Raw genomic sequence first — 19,575 nt, 5'->3', positions numbered from 1 at the left:
TTACAATCTGAGGAGTTTTATGTGGAGGTGTGAGGTGTAGGTCACTGTGCTGCCCATGACCGGTTATATCTGCAGGGGTAAAAGTCCCATTAGGACAGTAAGTGACAGTGCGACAGTTGTTACCATTAATAAAATGTAGACCGGATTAATTATATATATATATATATATATATATATATATATATATATATATATATATATATATTACAACCAGCAGCGGTTTGTAGATTATATCAAGACAACCATCCTGTATCCAGAGGAGAATAGGGAAAGTTAGGACCACTCCGACACCTTGGAAGTCCAGGTACAAAGGGGGGTCACTCATCAGGAGTAGCTCGTCTCAAGCTGGTGAAGAAATCCAAAACCCCTACCCGCCTGGTTCGAGTGGTTAGTGGTAGGTTGATAGGCAAGACTCAGGGATAGAATAATAATATTTTTAGGGGGGACTGTCAGGGATCATTACCATGTATATTGTTTGAAAAATATTATCCTTACATATATATATATATATATATATATATATTCAGTATATTACACAAAGATATTGGATTCATGGAGCACAAAGAGCCTGCATAACACGCCTCTGGAAGACACCGCCCCCTGGAATGCAAAGAGGAGTGTGCAGAAGAATATACAGGAAAAAACTTACAGCTGAGGAGCCAATGGGATTTAAGCAAGTCCCACATCTATAGGGAGCGGCATATGTCTTCTCTGTGTGTTTCTTTGTTCTGAATAAAGTTCAGTTCTCTTTGTCTGATCAAGGGAAGTTATGTACCAAACATTTTTGGCTGGTTTATTTCTTTCCAGGCATGCCTTCAGCTTTCAATTTACAGAGGTGGTTATTCGGTGTGAAATACGGACCTGACACTAGCAGTGCCGCATGCCGCAGGACTTCTGGAAGCGAGGCAGTTGAAGAGTGGGACGCTGGTATAAATATTATCCAGGTAGAGGTGGTAACCCTGGTCCAGCAGTGGGTCTCCGTTTATACAAACGGTCAAAACTGGGGTCATCTCGGGGTGGGCATGGCTCATTATCAGTATAATGTAAGAAGCGAAGTATTGCCTAATTTATTTATTTTTTTAGGTTCCAGTTCAGTTCTGAAGTTGCTTTGAGGGGCCTATATATTAGAACCCCCTATGAAACACCCCATTTTAGAAACTATACCCCTCAAAATATTCACAACAGCATTTAGAAAGTTTATGAACCCTTTGTGTTCCACAGGAATTTAGAGCAAAGTAGAGGTGAAATTTACATATTTAGTTTTTTTTTGTCAGAAAATCCTTTTTATACCATTTTTTTTCTTTATAACACAAAAGGTTTTATCAGAGAAATGCAACTCAATATTTATTGCCCAGATTCTGCAGTTTTGAGAAATATCCCACACGTGGCCCTAGTGCACAAATGGACTGAAGCACCGGCCTCCGAAGCAAAGGAGCACCTAGTGGATTTTGAGGCCTCCTTTTTATTAGGCACCATGTCCGGTTTGAAGAGGTCTTGTGGTGCCAAAACAGTGGAAACCCCCAAAAGTGACCCCATTTTGGAAACTAGACACCTTGAGCAATTCATTGTAGTTTTCATGGGGTGCATGCGGCTTTTTGATCAGTTTTTATTCCATTTTTAAGTGGCGTTGTGACTAAAAAACAGAAATTCTACTATTGTTTTTTTATTCTATTTTTTTTAAAGCGTTCACCGTGCGCTATAAATTACATATTAACTTTATTCTGCGGGGCGATACGATTACGGCGATACCATATGTTTATAGATTTATGTCTTATGGCGTTTGCACAATAAAATACTTTTTGTAAAAAAATCATTCACTTTTTGTGTCACCTTATTCTAAGAGCCAGAACTTTTTTCTTTTTCCATCAATAAAGCCATGCGAGGACTAGATTTTTTGCGTAACGAACTGTAGTTTCGATCAGCACCATTAGGTACATGCGACTTTTTGATCTTTTTTTCTTCACATTTTTGGAAGGTGAAGTGACCAAACAATTGTGATTCTCGTACGGTTTATTATTATGTTCTTTTACGGCGTTCACCGTGCGGGATAAATAACAAAATAATTTTGTAGTTCTGGCCGTTATGGACGCGGCGATACCAATTATGTATAGTTTATTTGTTTGTTTATATATTTTTATTAATAATAAAGGACTGATACGGGAAAAAGGGGGATTTTTACTTTTATTGCTTTTAAAACTTTTATTTTCATCTTTTTTTTACTTTATTACTTTGTCCCAATAGGGGACTTGAGGGCAGAAGGCCCTGATCACTATTCTAATACACTGCACAACATGCGTAGTGCAGTGTATTAGAGCCGTCAGCTACACACTGACAGCAAGAATAGTGGGTTCGGACTTTGTCAGGACACACAAGGCTTCCATCGATGGCATAGCCAGACGCCATTGTAAGGTGTTCGGTTGCCATAGCCACCATTGCTGGCCGCTATCGTGTAGCAGGCCGGCGATGGTAGCTTAACCCCTAAAAAGCCGCGATCGCTATTGAACGCGGCTTTTTAGGGGTTAATCAGCGGGGACACAGCGATCGGTCCCCGCTATAGGAGCTGCGGCAACCGCTGTACAAGACAGCAGCTGTCACAGCTCCTGTATGTGTCGGGAAGACGGCCAAAATGGCCGTTACTCCCGCGACGTACTATTCCGTCACTGAGCGCGAACGTGGCGGTCAGCATGACGGAATAGTATGTCGCTGAGCATTAAGGGGTTAAGTTCTATAAAACGTCTTCTAAGGAACTCAAAGTAGTTTGCCTCGAGGCATGGTTCAAAATAACCAACTTTTCTTGAGAACAGATTTGTCAGTAACCAGGATTTGTGCACCTATGAAAACCACACTTTCAATCTCAGAAAGGGTGAGAGAGACAGATGTTGCAGCAGCTTGCTAGTAAGTGTTATTTCTCACTGCAACGATGGCTTCAGAGCTTCACTGCTCATTACTGCTGTATGATATCCTCCATCTTGTTGCTGCTTATATATACACACACGTGATAAATAGAGATAAGAGAGCAAGATGTTCTATTTTATATGTGTGCAGTGTATAAGAGACATGATAGCAGTCAGGCTCCACCCACTAGATCAGAGGCAACTGAGAATTAGAGATAGAGCGTGCAGAGGGGAAAACTTCCAAAAAAATGCCACATACAAGTTATATAATGTCCAGAAAATATTTTTCCTCATGTACACACCTATAACAGCTTATTCTGAAAAGTCAGCTAACACAACAGGTACTCTCTAAATAAATAGGGGGGGGGGGAGAATCCAATAATGTAACAAATCTCAAAGTTGTAAATGTTTTTAAAAGATTGCCTTTAAATTGTATGCACATGCATTATTTCCAGCAAACCTATACTGTACTCACCCTGTGAACTTCGTAGCTTTAAAATACTTGGCCCAAAAGCTGTAGTTCAATGCCAAAACTTTTTTCTTTTTTCCTTAGTTGTTTGTCAGAGGGTTAAGGCGATTACCTGAAAAATAAATAAATAAATATTGAGATAATGAGCAATAGTCATCTTAAAAAGCAGCATGGTAGTCATACTACAGATATCATAACTAAATACAACGATTGATAAAATAAATTAGCACTATTGGTGTCCGTCCTTGTAGATCCCAACTACAATTGGTGACATTTTGGCCATTTCTACTGACCAAAAGCTTATTATATAGAGTCTAACGTAATAAATGGCACAACTACTAGTTGATGCTTCAACTACTATGTTTTTTGTTGTGGCTGTGACTTAATCGAGTATAATTAACATAACAAAATATGCGGGGATATCATAGAGGTTTAGTACTAACATTATTCTGCAATATTTTTTTATTCCATTCTGAAGCATCTATTGGAAACTGTTCAACACGGATACAACTAGATTAGAAAAACAAATTCTTATTTATATCTGTATTGTACATTTACTGCTATATTACCCATACTACAACCATAGATGGATGTAGAGGCCAAAACATGGAGACCAAATTATCCCGATTATAGAAAGTGAACACTTATTTTCCAAGATTTTTATTCTTTTCCCCACAATAAAATTTTCCATGGGAAAACACAATCATAGTGTGGAAAACATATTTTTTTGTATTTCTCCTTCCTAATGAGAATTCCACTTGCAGAAGCAAATTGGGACACTTGTTGTATCGGCCAAATCTTCGAGTCTATGGCCAGTTTTATTGAGGGGGCTGTGACCAATCAGATTGACTACAGAAAAATCCACTATCATCACTGCTATGTAGGTTCTGCAATACTTAAATGTCAAATAGCAATCCACATAGTGAACTGCCTCTCCTTTTATATTATTACATTATTGTTACTTTTTTTTAGAACTTCAAGTGTTTTGAAAATATTCCTATAATACAATTTAGCCCTCCTCCCCATCACGTTTAGGAGATCCTCTCTCCTAAAAGTCTCTTATTTTTAATCAAAAGGATGGTCCGATCTCAGCGAGATCAGGAAAACATTCCTTAAAAGACGACCTCCAGTGGAAACACAACTTTCCATGTCTACATTCCCCACCTGACTTTATACCACACTCTACACTTTTATGTATACTGTACTTACTTTATGAACGGTTGCCTTGTTTGTGCTTAGAAAAAGCTTCCATCTGGATTCTTACATTTCCCCAGCTTTCTCTCCCTCTCTGCTTTGCTATCAATCCCATGATGCTTCAGCACTGCATCACATGACCAGATAATGACCATACCATTACTGCATGCTCGGGGACACTGAATATAAATCTCTCAGACAGGGAGGCTGCACTATATTCTTCTACATTATACCTGTGTAACAGCAACCTGTCTAAGTATCAGTGGTATCTGGTGATAGAAGTTTCTGTCCCCCGTCGTCGCCCCCCCCCCCCACCTGTGCAAAACTAGTGTGGTACAGGAAGTGCTGAAGCCTGTGATGTGTGATACAGATCTCCATAGACTCAAGTAAAGAAAGCGTGTCACCGAACCGGATTCACACTGCTGCTAAGCAACCACCCCAGTCTGATATATATATATATATATATATATATATAGAAGCAGCAAAAAAAATAAAAATAACAGGTAAAAGTCTGACACATGGAATACCACAATGGTACACATGGGAACAGTTCGTTTTGGCAGGAGTGTCTTTTTAAGAAAATGTTAGCGAATGTTTTCCCTTTTGAATAACTGATCAGATATATATATAAATTGTCCCTGAACTCAATGTTAAAACAGAAGGGAGATATAATTACCATTCAATGACTTGTAGGCTACACTGAACCACTTGCTTTGGTAAAATGTATCACACAAAGTTCATGTAATAGACTTATCTATAGTACTAGCACAGTTTCCATCTAGTCCGTGTGAATGTGCCATCTGGGGATTTGTGAGCTAAAACGAAAGGCTTTTACACTGGGCAATTATCGGGCAGACAAGCGTTCATAGACCGCTCATTGCCGATAATTGCCCTGTGTAAACAGGGCAGCGATCAGCAGATGAACGAGCAAACGCTGATCGGATCGTTTAAAAATATATATATATATTATCGTTGTCGGCAGTCCCTGTATAAAATATTATCGTTATCGTCGTCCCTGCGTAAACAGGGAAACGCGCTGACGACATGATAATAATGTATGGGGACTAGTGATCGGGTTAACGACTGCTCGTCCCCTTCCATAGCTCCGTGTGACAGGAGCAAACGAGCACCGATCAACAATGTCTCGTTGATCGGCGATTGCTGCACCAACCAAAATTGGCCGGTGTAATAGGGACTTAATTTACACTGAATTAAAGTAAAAAGGAAAGTCTGATAAAAAAAAATAATTCATAAGAAAGTCTTTTAGATGCCATAATAAATACTTTTTTCAGGTGGGCGATGCAGATAATTTTTAACAACAGATGCATCAAGACATGGGTGACTAACAAAAATGCTGAAGAACTTTATTCCTGTGGTGACTTGCGTTGGCACCTGCCAATATGTAAAAGCTCTAGTGGTGCGTACGGATGACTGAAACCACCAGAACTTGTGTCTCCAGCTTCAGCTGTAACTATGAAGCCACGTTAACATGTGGATTCGGTCAGAATTTAGGTGCAGATTTCACATCGAAGTCCGTACAGAATCCACAACAATGCATGTAAATGGGGTATTTTATGGCCCGTTCACATGCTCGGGGAAAAAATCCATGCAGAATATGAGCATGTTGCAGATTTTAGAGCCCGCATAATGCTTATTATTGTACTTCAATGGGGTTAATCTGCAAGCGGATCTGCATGCCTATCCGAGAATGCAGATTTCTGACACAGATTATCCTCAAAATCCAAAGAGGATTTTCCCCAATACAAATCCGGACCATGTAAACATAACCTGAGGGTAATTTTTAATGTTTAAAGGAAGTTTTAGAAGTATGGACAGGCGAAACTTTTTGTCTCCCTACCAGAGATTTTTTTTTTTATAAAGTCATATAATTGCTAAATATATTTTTTTCACATTATACAGTGATAATATACAGCTCTCAAACTGGAATACCTTCATGTGGATTTGCTCACTACCAATACAAGCTAATTTTATCACATTCTACATACATGGATACAAATAATAACACATTATAAACGTTAACAAGACCTTTTACGTTGTGGCGCACTAAAGAAGGCCTGCAGTACTTTGTTCTTTCCACATAAATCATTATGGAGTCAAGTGTGACCTGCATGTAAAGGGAGGCCCTGTACACATAAGATTAAATTACATGTACTTCCAATGGGCCTCCATGTCAATTCAGCTCATTAATGTGAGATTGGTGGGAATCAAGCAGCCTACCGAGGAGATAAAGGATCCTCCTGGATAAAAGACATTCCATGAAGGAAAACCTATTTGGCTGTGAAGTGATATATCGGTGAGTTCAAGCTTCAAGTGAAAGAATGCTGAAACCCGGCTACTGAAACATGTTTAGCGGGAAGCTGTTCCGTGCGCCTCTTAATTCTGGTGAGACTCAATCAACAATTCCCATTGAAGTATTAAGCCTTGGGAAATGCGGATTAATAGCAAGCAGAGTTTTGTTTGTACACGATAACAAGATGTTTTAAGGCTGTTGTCACAAGTCTTCATCAAAGCTCATCGGAAGTAAACATAATAAGCACATCTCAAGTCATTTAACCCTAATAGAGAAGGAGATACTTTTCTGACATTGAAACTATAAATCTTAGCATGCTCTTAAAATGAAGGAGTTCATAATATACTCATGTCCAGCTGGAAATGACCCTTTACATTTAACCAGATATCTATTATGAGTCAGGTGCATTTTAAATACAGGGGTTTATTCTGATGAATTTACCAAACAAATTTATGGCAGGAGGTCCGGGTCCAGGGAGCCGGTCACTAGAATTTACCCATCAAAACTAGCAACAGGGTAATATAGGGTAGGTTAACCTGAATCTAACGTTTATTAACCTTTTTTTTACATGAGTGGCTCGTTTGCAGAGAAAATAGTTTTATTCAGTTTATGCAAATGAGCATTTTGGAGCAACAAGGGCATCACCGTTGCGCCAAATGCTATGTATTCTTTTCCCTCGTCCATCCATCCTTCCATCTCTTCTTTCATTGATTGACAGGGGCCTGGCAGTGTAATAGGCAAGTTCAAGCCTGACCCCATAGCCTCCTGAACGCACTCACGGCTCTGCTTCATAATCGGTGCATGCACAGTACACCCTTGACATTTCACCGGTCTAATCGGAAGTACAGCGCATGTGCCAATTACATCAGACTACAGCCGCAAGAGAAGAACCTCAGCATCGGAGAGCAGAAGAGGGTGCAGTCTAATGTAATTGGCGAATGCGCAGTACAGCCAATTAGACCGATAAAACGTCAAGGGTGTACTGCGTATGTGTGGCTTATGAAGCAGAGCCCAGCGCGCGTGTTCAGGAAACTATGGGGTCAGGCTTGATCTCGTGCATTTCACTCCGTGGCCCCTGTCAATCAATGAAAAAAAGAGGGAGGGTTAGACTGGGGCTAGAATACATAGCCTTTTGGAGCAACGGTGACGCCCTCGTTGCTCCAAAATGCTCATTTGCATATACTGAATAAAACTATTTTCTCTGCAAAGGAGGCACCCATGTGAAAAAGGTAATAAACGTTAGATTCTGGTTAGCCTAATCTATATATTACCCTGGTGCTAGTTTGATAGGTAAATTCTGGTGACAGACTCCCTTTAAACCTGTTCATCTGAATATATACAGCATGGTTTAAGCTAGCTTCTAAAGCAAACTTTGGGCACATGTTCGAGATGGACAGGCAGCCAGGGGAGAATACAGAAGATTTCACATATAAAGTGCTTACTAAGAACTGCTTCTGTCTCTATTGGTCCCTGTGATCATCTAACCAGACATGGCACGAATAGTGACAACTGCTCTGTAACAGGACCGACTTCCCCTATTGGGCTATGTTCACACAGGGCGGATAGGCTGCGTAAAACGTACACAGCGTATCAGGCCTGGTCCCCACAAAAGAATTCCAGCTGAAAAACCGCACCAAATCGTGAGCCAGTTGTTTGTCTGGAATGTCCACCACGTAAAATAACAAAAAAAAAAAGCCTATACTTACCCGTAGTTCTGGTGACACGTCCCTCTGACGTCCTGCAGCGATGACGTTTCTTCCCATGTGACCGCTGCAGCCTGTGATTGGCTGCAGCAGTAACATGGGATGAAACGTCATCCCTGAGGCCAGGCTGGACACAGAAGCAGAGAGATTTAAAGAAGTATATATAAAAAAAAAAATCTGAATTGCGATTTTTTTGCGGCGGAATCGCAGATTTTCCACCACAAAAATCGCAACATCTTCTATTTGTTGGGGGTTTTATCTCCCCATTTAATACACTAGGGAAACCAAGTGATTCCGCAGCATACATTAACATGCAGGTCAAATTTATAAAACTGTATTTCAGTGGATTTTTTATGCAGCGTGTGGATGATATTTGTTCAAATCTCATCCACTCTGCTGCTACTGTATTACGCTGCAGATTTTCAGCAATTAAATCTGTTGCGGAAAATCTGCAGTGTTTACATAGTGTGGGGACATAACCTTGCTGTGAGAAAAGTAAAGTGCAAAAATCATAGCAAACATCACATTGATATTCCAACAAATAAGATAGTTATAGCCATTAACCCCTTAAGGACACGGCCAATTTTGGCCTTGAGGACAGAGCAATTTTTGTACATTTACCTCTTTGCATCCCGACGCTCATAACTCTTATTTTTTGTACGACGTAGTTGTATGAGACTTTGTTTTTTGCGGGACGAGTTGTACTTTATGTACCAATTTTTGGTACAAATACATTATCGTTTAATTTCTATACAATTTTATTTTGGCGAAAATGTGGGGAAAAAAAGCAGTTCCGCTGCAGTTTAAATTTTTTTTTTTTTACACCATACACCGATCATCATAAATAATGTTATACATTTGTTGTACAGGTTGTTACGGTCGTGGCGATACCAAATATGTCTATATTATTTCATGTTTTGGGACTTATATTTTAAAAAGTTTATGTATTATAAAAAATGTGTGTTTGTGTATTTTTTGTTACTTTTTATTTAATTTATCATTTTTTTTTTTACATTCATTTAACTTTTTTTTTTAATCCCATAAAGGGATTTATCATTTTGATTTTTATTTTGTAACTGTAATGTACTGGCATAGATCTATATGCCAGTACATTAGCCTGTTACTGATCGTACACAGGCAGTTGTTAGGGCATACCTCAGTATGCCCTAACAACACGAAATATGTTCAGACAGCCCTGGGATCCTTCACTGGACCCTGGGCTGTCTGCCCATACGAGTTGTGGGCTTTGATCGCGTCACAGTTATTTTCTGTGACGCAATCAATGTGCAGTCCCCCCTCTTTGATCAGCTTTCATCGCGGCGTTCAAAGGGTTAACGGCGGAGAGATGTTTCTCTCCTCTCCGCTGTCAGAGCGGGGCCGTGGCTGTGGCTGTGTATTACAGCCGTTGCCCCGCTCTCGATCGCGCGCACAGACGCGCGCAGGGACGGCTGTCACACAGGACGAGTATGCTCGTCCTAATGCGCAAAGTGCTCGCCGCTCCATGTGCCGTCCCTGTGTCGGCAACCAGTTAAAGGGGTTTTCCAGCCAGTAAAAATGTATAGCCTATCCTCAGGATAGGCCATCAATAGCTGATGGGTCGGGGTCCGACTACCGGGATCGTATGAGCGCTGCACTCCCTTCATTTCTACTGCCTCTCTGTGAATCATTGACACGCATGTAGAAGCAATTCACAGGTATTGCAGCCTTTTCTCCAATTCACTTCAATGGGAAAAGAATGCTGTAATACCAGTGAATCGCTGCTCCATGCGTGTTGATGATTCACAGTGAGCAAGTAGAAATGAAGGCGAAGCAGCGCTCGGACGACTGCACCTTCATCAAAACAGCTGATCGGTGGGGGTCCCAGGAGTCGGACCCTGACCCATCAGCTATAGATGGCCTATCAATTTTTACTGGCTGGAAAACCCCTTTAGACTAACATGTACTAAATACAGATAAACGATGTCTTGACCTGGAGGTCCAAAATACCACAGACCTAAAACAGTTAAGCTAGCAAGTGCTCAGATCTCCTAGTGAACAGTCGCCCCCACCTGACCTAGGTGCTGTAAACTCATCTACCTCTCTATACAGGTGCAATGTTTTATTTTCTGTAGTAACACTACTCAGAAAAAGGAAAAGTTTATATGTGAATTATATTATGCTTTTTATTAAAAATTATTTTTACTTTTTTAGATGTAGCTGCCCTTTATTCTCTACACAGAGCTGCTGTATCTAGCACTTTTCACTGAATCTGTCAATCCCGCAGACCTGGAGAGTTCATTGTCAGCTGGTCCTGCATGTCTCTGACACGCTGGATCCACCTGTAAACTATCACATCTAAATTCATAACTTAGATATGATAGTTTACAGGTGGATCCTGCGTGTCACAGACTTGCAGGACCCGCTGTCACTGAACCCATCAGTACCGCTGACCTTATGGATATAGGTTTCAGCGCTAGATACAGCTGCTCTGTATACAAAGCAGCTTTATCTCAAAAAGTTAAAATGTAATTAGAAAGTTGCACAAAACACATTTTTATTTAAAACAAAAAACAATTTCAAAAGGTGTACATAGCCTTTAAGCATACCTTCCAGCCTCTCAAATGCAGATAAGGAAACTTAAATTCTAAAGATGAATTAAAATATACTAATGTGTCTGACTTTTTGAAAACCCTAAAGAATCCCAACAGAGGGTATACCGCAACTACAACATATGAAGAAATGCAGTAGAAAAGCAAAGAAATTAATAATTCATCTATAAAAAATAAAAACATCTGCGAGGAGAAGAGAGGGATATATGTTTAGCATGCACACTACGAAGACAATAAATTAATTGTTCTATTAGAGGACAAAGCAACCAATCACTAATTTATGTTAGATAGAATTTTGTTTAAAATGTCAGGATAACATTAAAGGCTATATAAACCTTCGAAAGCAAATTTTTTAAAAATAAAATGTCCGTGTTTTGTACAACTTTATAATTTTTTTTTATATATAAATATTTTTGTTTGAAAAACATCACATACATTGTAGAAATAACAAACAAAAACACAACACAATACATTAATACCCTCCCCCAACCCAACACCTCCCAAGTTCCACAAACCATGACAATCCCCCCCCAAAAAAAAAAAACACACAACAAACCCCCCTCCTCCCCATTCCTATCTTACCTCCTATCTAATAGTATAGCCCAATCCGCTTACATATGAATCAGCTGGTTCTCCAGGATTTGAATCACTCCTCAATGTATTCACTCAATGTTATATCATGTTTGTATTTATCAATTTTTCATATCTTAAGAAATTACTGCCCACTTCACACTATTCCTTTAGCGGAAGTTCTTTTTTTTATAGCCAACTCCTTGCTATGATTAGTCGGGCAGCAAATACCAATTTATATACAACTCCTTTTTTCCGGTTACTCATTGCGAGATATTTGTCAAATCTCCCTAAATTGCAAATTCATATCTGTCTACTTTCACTACATCATACACTTTTTTAATTATCTCCAAAACCTTATCCCAATTTCTCCTGAGTTACTATAATTAATTTTTATTAAAAACTCTTTTTACTTTTTGAGATACGTCTGCTCTGTATTCTGTATACAGAGCAGCTGTATCGTGCGTGGGACTGACTGGTTCAGTGCCAGCGGGTCCTGCCTGTCTCTGACACAAAGAAGCCACCTGTAATCTATCACATCCGCTGACACTGGACCAGAAGGGGACAGGATTCAGCATAAGATACAGCTGCTCTGTATACAGGGTACAAAGCAGCTATATCTCAAAAAGTAAAAATAAATTTTTAATAAAAACGAATTATAAAGTTGCACAAAACGCACGTATTGACCTTTTTATTGAAAAAAATAAATAAAATAGTTTTCAAAGGTTTACAGGTTTAAAGAGAACCTTTCACCTGCCCATACATGTGCAGCTTAGTGCAGCATGTAATGGTCAGGGCTGCACAAACCCTGGGGCACTTTAATTTTTTTTTTACCCTCCTCCGTTATTTAGACATCGGTGACGTTCTTTTTGGCGCCCGATATTTAAATAACCCCCTGAACGGTCAATGGGGCGTGTAATGGCAAGGGGGTGTGTCACCGCTACGGACAGTGCAAGAGCTGGAAAGAGGAGATCGCGCATGCGTGCGCACACTCTCACTCTTCAGCTCTCGGCAGACAAGGACAAGACTGAATCTCGCGAGACAAGTACAATACTGTGTGGTCTCTCGCAATAGATCAGTCTTGTCCTTGTCTGCCAAGAGCTGAAGAGTGAGAGCATGCGCGCGCACACGCTCTCCTCTAACCAGCTCTTGCTGTGACACTTTCCGTAGCGGATTGGACAGTGTCACAGCCATGTTACGCGCCCCCTTGCCACTACACGCCCCATTGATAGTTCAGGTGGTTATTTAAATATCCAAATATAACGGCACCGACATCTAAATAACAGAGGAGGGTAGACATTTTTTTTTTTTAAAGTGCCCCAGGGTTTGTGCAGCCCTGCCCATTACATGCTGAACATGTTTGGCCAGGTGAAAGGTTCTCTTTAAGCATTTCGGCGTTGCAGGGCAGACAAAATATACTATCCGCATTATTGAAGAAAAGCCTAAAATATATATATATATATATATATATATATATATATATATAAACAATACACTCTCCCCAGCACGTGGTGGTGGATTATGTAGCAGCCTCTAGAAAATCAATGAGGTCCTGGGACTATTGGCAGTAGTAAGCAAAGCAATGCTTTGTGGTGTTCTGTTCTAGAGCCAGGGCCACAAATTTATTTGATATATAAGAAAATGAGTTGTCATTAAGGAGAGTTATAAAATTAAACTCTGCCATAAATAGTTTAAGGGTGAAAACAAGGAATTAGGTAGGTGGATGTGCGGTGCCTGGGTTATGTGGAGGAGAGTCAGCATGTACAGCATAGAAATCGGTGCTCAGAAACAATAGCAATTCAATTTTTAATAGCATAGCAATTAGCAAACAGCAAACAATAGCAATTTTTTAAATAAAACAATGTTTTAAGGGATTTAAGACAAATTTTAAATTTACTTTTATTAAAAAATCCAGATGGAATTTTGAGGCCGAATTTTCTGCTTGCAAAAAAACCTCTGTCTGAACATAGCCTAAGGGTAAGTTTACACGTAGCGTAAATACTGTGGAATCCGCAGCATTTAACAGTAGCAGCAAAGTTACCCACAAGATGCATAAATTATAAGCGGAAAAAAAATGCTCAGAAATTGACCTGCAGTGCGGTTTTAAAACCACAGCACGTTAGTTGTGTTTGCAGAATTGTGGCTTTTTTGTTGTGAGTTTTCCCCATTGAATTCAATGGAAAAGGTAAAACCCGCAAGAAATAATAGATGTTGCGATTTTGCGGCGGGAATTCTGCCGCAAAAATCGCAACAAAAAAACCCCCAAAAAACAGTCTTATACTTACCCAGAATTATGTGCTTCTTTGTCCAGCCCGGCCTCCCTTCAATCACGTGCTGCAGCAGTCACATAGAATGAAACGTCATCCCAGGAGGCCGTTCTGTAAACAGTCAGAGGGACGCGTTGCCATGGCTACGTATGACATTTTTTTTTGTAAGTGCAGTTTTCCGCAGCAGACATTCCAGCTGAAAAACTGCACCACAATTTGGTGCGTTTTTTCGGCTGGAATTCCCTGTGGCACCCAAGTGGAGATACGTGGTGTGCTTTTATGCAGCATATCCGCCCTGTGTGAATATAGCCTAAGGCCTCTTTCACACGGCAGTATTTTGCATCAGTACTTGGAAGCCAAAACCCGGAGTGGGTTCAAAATATGGAAGAGGTACAAATTTTTCCATTAAACTTTTCCTCTGCGTAGGTTCCACTCCTGGTTTCGGCTTCCAAATATTGATGTAAAATACTGACGTGTGAAAGTGGCATACAGTCCATTCCAGCTATATTTATTTCTTAGGAGCATGCAGAGTAAATGACACTCAAATTTTTGAGGGCTCTTACAGGAAAGTTAGCTGTGCTTTGCCACTAGAACAGAAAGTACAGAACTTCAATACTAAAACTTATATACAGAACACAAATGTTAAATACTAGAGTGCAAACTCCAGTAAAACCGAGTGGGACCAAATCTAATTTTTTTATATAAAGTTATGCCAGAAAACTAATGTAATCTCATTACATAAATATCCACCAATACATAAAAATCAGTCCTGTTGTACTCAATGCAAACATGAGAACTGTGTAGTACTATCTTGCTATGCACAGCTACAGTTACAAGAAGTAGTAAGTGAACCCTTTGGATTTACCTGGATTGCTGCGTTGATTACTTATAAGATGTGGTCTGATTGTGACTTACAATATACAGATAGTTTAGTTAGACATTCATGTATTTTATTGAGCACATTGAGTAAACATCCACAGTGCGGGGAGAAAAAGTATGCAAACCTCTGTGTAAAGCTTTGTTCACATCTGTGTTGCGACCGCCTTCTTGGGTTCCGTCTGAACCAATGAACGAAAACTAAACTGAAACAAACAGAAACCATAAGTTTCGGTTTGGATCACCATTGATTCAATGGTGACGGATCCGATGCAAATGGTTTCCGTTTGTCACCATTATGTAAGGGTTCCGTTTTGACTGAATCAGTACCGTAGTCGACTGCGCTATCCATTCCGTCAAAACTACGAAACCCTTATACAATGGTGACAAACGGAAACCATTTGCACCTGATCTGTCACCTTAGAAATCAATGGTGACGCAAACGGAAACCTCTGGTTTCTGTTTGTTTCAGTTTGGATAGTATTCATGGGTTCCCCTGACGGAAAGCGGAGACGGAAGCCATGAACGGAGCCCTAACGCAGATGTGAACGAAACCTTAATGATTTCTCCAAGAGGTAAATGGCAAAAGGTGTTTCAATTAGGCCTTATTCACACGAACGTGTTTTACGTCCGTGATACGCATGTGAAAATCACGCACATCGCACGGACCTATGTTAGTGAATGGGGCCGTTCAGACAGTCCGTGATTTTCACGCAGTGTATGTCCGCTGCGTAAAACTCACGACATGTCCTATACTTGGCCGTTTTTCGTGCATCACGCACCCATTGAAGTCAATGCGTGCGTGATAATCGCGCACGGCACACGGAAGCACTTCCAAGTGTCACGCAACAGTAGATAAAGAAATGAAGCATGGCACATGCGTGAAAATCACGCAGCACATACTGATGACACACGCAACTGCAACGCGTAAAAAATGCAGCGTTTTTTGCGAGCGCAAAATGCACACGTTCATGTGAATAAGGCCTTAAGGAGATGATATTGGATGTCTTTGTTTCACAGGTGCTTTGCCCTTTTAAATAAAAGGCACACAAACTCTGATTACTGGCAAATCTGTTCGAAAAAAACGTAAGCTGAATGCCTACAAACGTCTGCCCATTGACAGATTTTTACGCTGCGGTTTTAAAAAATGAAGTGCATGTCACTTTTTGAGGAGTTTTTTGGAGCTTATTTTCCATTGAATACTATAAAAAAAAACGCCTCAAAAAACACCTCCAAATTAAAAGTAGCTTCAGCTTCAAAATTACCTGAAAATCAGAGTCTGTTTTCTCTGAAAATAGCTCCGTATTTTCAGACGTTTTTTGTTAAGCGTGTGAATATACCCTTAGACCTCATACACACGACCGTAGCCGTGTGCACGGCCGTGATTTTTGGGTCGGCCGGCTGCGGACTGTCAGCCGCAGGCCGCCCGCAAATCGCGGGACATGCACATGGCCGCCGCCATTGTTTTCAATGAGCCCGGACCGCAGAACAGGGCCGTAATAAGACATGTCCGTTCTTTCTGCGGTCCGGGCTCCCGGGCTGTGCAAGGACCGCAAAAACTACGGTCGTGTGCATGGCCCCATAGAAAAGAATGGGGCCGCAATTCTCCCGTGGATTTTCGGGGGAATTGCGGCCGCAAAAACACGTTCGTGTGCATGGGGCCTTAAAGTGTCATGCCTCCAGGAAAACAACTTTCAGAAGACGTGTTTGGGTATGTTCACACGAGGTCATTACGTCCGTAATTGACGGACATATTTCGGCCGCAAGTACCGGACCGAACACAGTGCAGGGAGCCGGGCTCCTAGCATCATACTTATGTACGACGCTAGGAGTCCCTGCCTCGCTGCCGGACAACTGTCTCGTACTGAAAACATGATTACAGTACGGGACAGTTGTCCGGCAGCGAGGCAGGGACTCCTAGCGTCGTACATAACTATGATGCTAGGAGCCTGGCTCCCTGCACGGTGTTCGGTCCGGTACTTGCGGCCGAAATACGTCCGTCAATTCCGGACGTAATGACCTCGTGTGAACATACCCTTAAAGAGATGAACGAAGCTGGAAAAAAAAAATAAATAAGACAAAAGCATTGTTACCCCCAGACATAACTTTTTTATTTTTCCGTCGACATAGCTGTATGAGGGCTTGTTTTTTTGAGAGACAAGTTGTATTTTTTAATTTAAACTTTTAGGCCTCATTTACACGAGCGTGTGCGTTTTGCGCGCACAAAAAACGCAGTGTTTTGCGTGCGCAAAAGGCACTTGACAGCTCCGTGTGTCATCCGTGTATGATGCGCGGCTGCGTGATTTTCGCGCAGCCACCATCATAGAGATGAGGCTAGTCGACGTAAGTCACTGTCCATGGTGCTGAAAGAGTTAACTGATCGGCAGTAACTCTTTCAGCACCCTCGACAGTGCATTCCGATCACCATATCGAGTAACCTGTTTAAAAAAAAAAGAGGTTCGTACTTACCGAGAACTTCCCGGCCGTTGCCTTGGTGACGCGTCCTTGGTGACGCGTCCTTGGTGACGCGCCTCTCTTGACATCTGGCCCCACCTCCCTGGATGACGCGGCAGTCCATGTGACCGCTGCAGCCTGTGCTTGGCTTGTGATTGGCTGCAGCTGTCACTTGGACTGAATTGTCATCCCGGGAGGTCAGACTGGAGGAAGAAGCCGGGAGTTATCGGTAAGTCAGAACTTTTTTTTTTTTTTACACGTTCACGTATATTGGAATCGGAAGTCACTGTCCAGGGTGCTGAACCACTTTAACTCTTTCAGCACCCTGCACAGTGACTGTCTCCTGCCGGGTTCGGTCAAAACGAGTTCGGCCAAACCCGGTAAAGTTCGGTTCGCTCATGTCTAAGCACGTGGTGGTTTTCTGTTTACATTCAGTTTGACAGCTCTTGCGCGAATCACGCAGTTCGCACGGAAGTGCTTCCGTGCGACCTTCGTGGTTTTCACGCACCCATTGACTTCAATGGGTGCGTGATGCGCGAAAAACGCACGATTATAGAACATGTCGTGAGTTTTACGCAACGCACTCGCGCTGCGCAAAATTCACGCATCGTCTGCACTGCCCCATAGAGTAATATAGGTGCGTACGACATGCGTGAAACGCACGTGCGTATATTACGCTCGTGTAAATGAGGCCTTAAAAAGTATTAAGTCGGGTGAAATTGAAAAAAAATAAAATTATTCCACTCTAAGTTTTTGGGTTTAGTTTTGACGGCACACACGGAGCAGTAAAAATGACATGTTAACTTTATTCTATATGTCAGTACACGGTGATACCAAATTTATAAAAAAATGTTATTATGATTTACTACTTTTACAAAATAATAACAAATTTGTGTGTCACCATATTCTGAGACACATAACGGTTTTATTTTTCTGTCAACTGAGCTGTGTGAAGGTTGTTTTCTTGTAGGGTGATCTGCAATTTTCAGATACCATTTTGGGGTACATATGACTTTTTGATCACTTTTTAATCCAATTTTCTGGGGAAGGGAGATGACCAAAAATCAGCAATTCTGGCATTGTGAATTGTTTTTTCTTACGGCGTTCACCACTTGAATTAAACGGGTTTTCCCATTTTGGACATTGTCCGATAGATGCAGGTCCCGCCTATGGGACCCGCACCCATCTCTAAAATGGGTCCCCTAAACCCCGTTCTGCCTTGCTCGGCTCCCGCTGCATCAGGGCCACTTCCTTATTAGGTTAACGGGAGTCATGGAAACAGCCTAGCTCGCTGAGGTACACGGTTTCCATAACTCCATAGAAGTGAACCAACGTTATGGAAACAGCGTAGCGCGCCGAACTACGCTGTTCCCACAGCTTCTGATTTCTGCAAACAGCAATTTCCATGACTCCCATTCATTTTTTTTTTACTTTTAATTTTTTGTTTAACATTTTTTTTACAACCCTAGGGAAAATTCTATATCATGTGATTGTTAGATCGCTCATACAATACTTATGTATTGCAGTGTTTTGGCTTTTTCTGTGCTCTGCTATCAAGTCTTGCCTCTGGCATTACTTTAGAGATTGTCTAGAATTATGACAGATTAAAATCAGACCACATTGTATTAGTAATCAATGCAGAAATCCAGGTAATTCCAAAGGGTTCACTTTTTCTTGTAACAGTTTCTCATATAGTCTAGTTAGGTGTCTAGAGATATCAGCTATCCTCCGTGATATACGACCCCTTTACATTTGATTAACAGTTCATATTTCAGGCAGTTTAGTCTTCTGCCCAAATTAATAATCGGTTATATAAAAAAGACCTTATTAAATATCTGCGTACAAGAGGCACGGAGCATAGATCAAGGAGCATTTAGCCAATATGACTTCATCTCACTGCACTGCAGAGAAACTACTTGGATACTGATGTTGCTCCAAGAGACGACTCATTAGTTCTTTACAGGGGAGTAAGCCAATCTTTATTTCTGCATGAGAAAGTCTCCATCATATCAGATGTGTTAGAAACGGAAATTGAAGTCTTTAATCCAGTGGTTTCACACAATGGTTAGAAAAACATTCCACAATGGAGAGGATAGGACAGATTGAACATTAACCTTGTTAAATCCTATGTGCACTTCTAGAATAGCTGACACAATGACGTTTGATTTAATTTCCAGTGATCTCAATACATACACCAAGGTTTAACTTTATTGTTGAGTGTGCTTAGGAGCATTTGTGTGGCCTCCTAT

At 40.9% G+C, this 19,575-nt stretch overlaps 1 protein-coding gene across 1 annotated transcript in view; it reads right to left on the bottom strand.

Annotated features, from left to right (window-relative positions):
* The window catches only part of SORBS2 (sorbin and SH3 domain containing 2), a 333,928-nt gene that overhangs the window by 198,805 nt on the left and 115,548 nt on the right, over positions 1-19,575 (bottom strand). The window contains exon 2 of the mRNA XM_075860172.1: positions 3,370-3,475. The gene's annotated coding sequence lies outside the window, so the exon portion shown is untranslated. The remainder of the gene's footprint in view (positions 1-3,369; positions 3,476-19,575) is intronic.

The sequence above is a fragment of the Rhinoderma darwinii genome, chromosome 1 (assembly GCF_050947455.1).
Source record: "Rhinoderma darwinii isolate aRhiDar2 chromosome 1, aRhiDar2.hap1, whole genome shotgun sequence".
In the NCBI taxonomy this organism is placed as follows: Eukaryota; Metazoa; Chordata; class Amphibia; order Anura; family Rhinodermatidae; genus Rhinoderma; species Rhinoderma darwinii.
The sequence above is the reverse complement of the archived record's forward strand: the minus strand, read 5'-3'. Positions and strand labels throughout refer to the sequence as shown.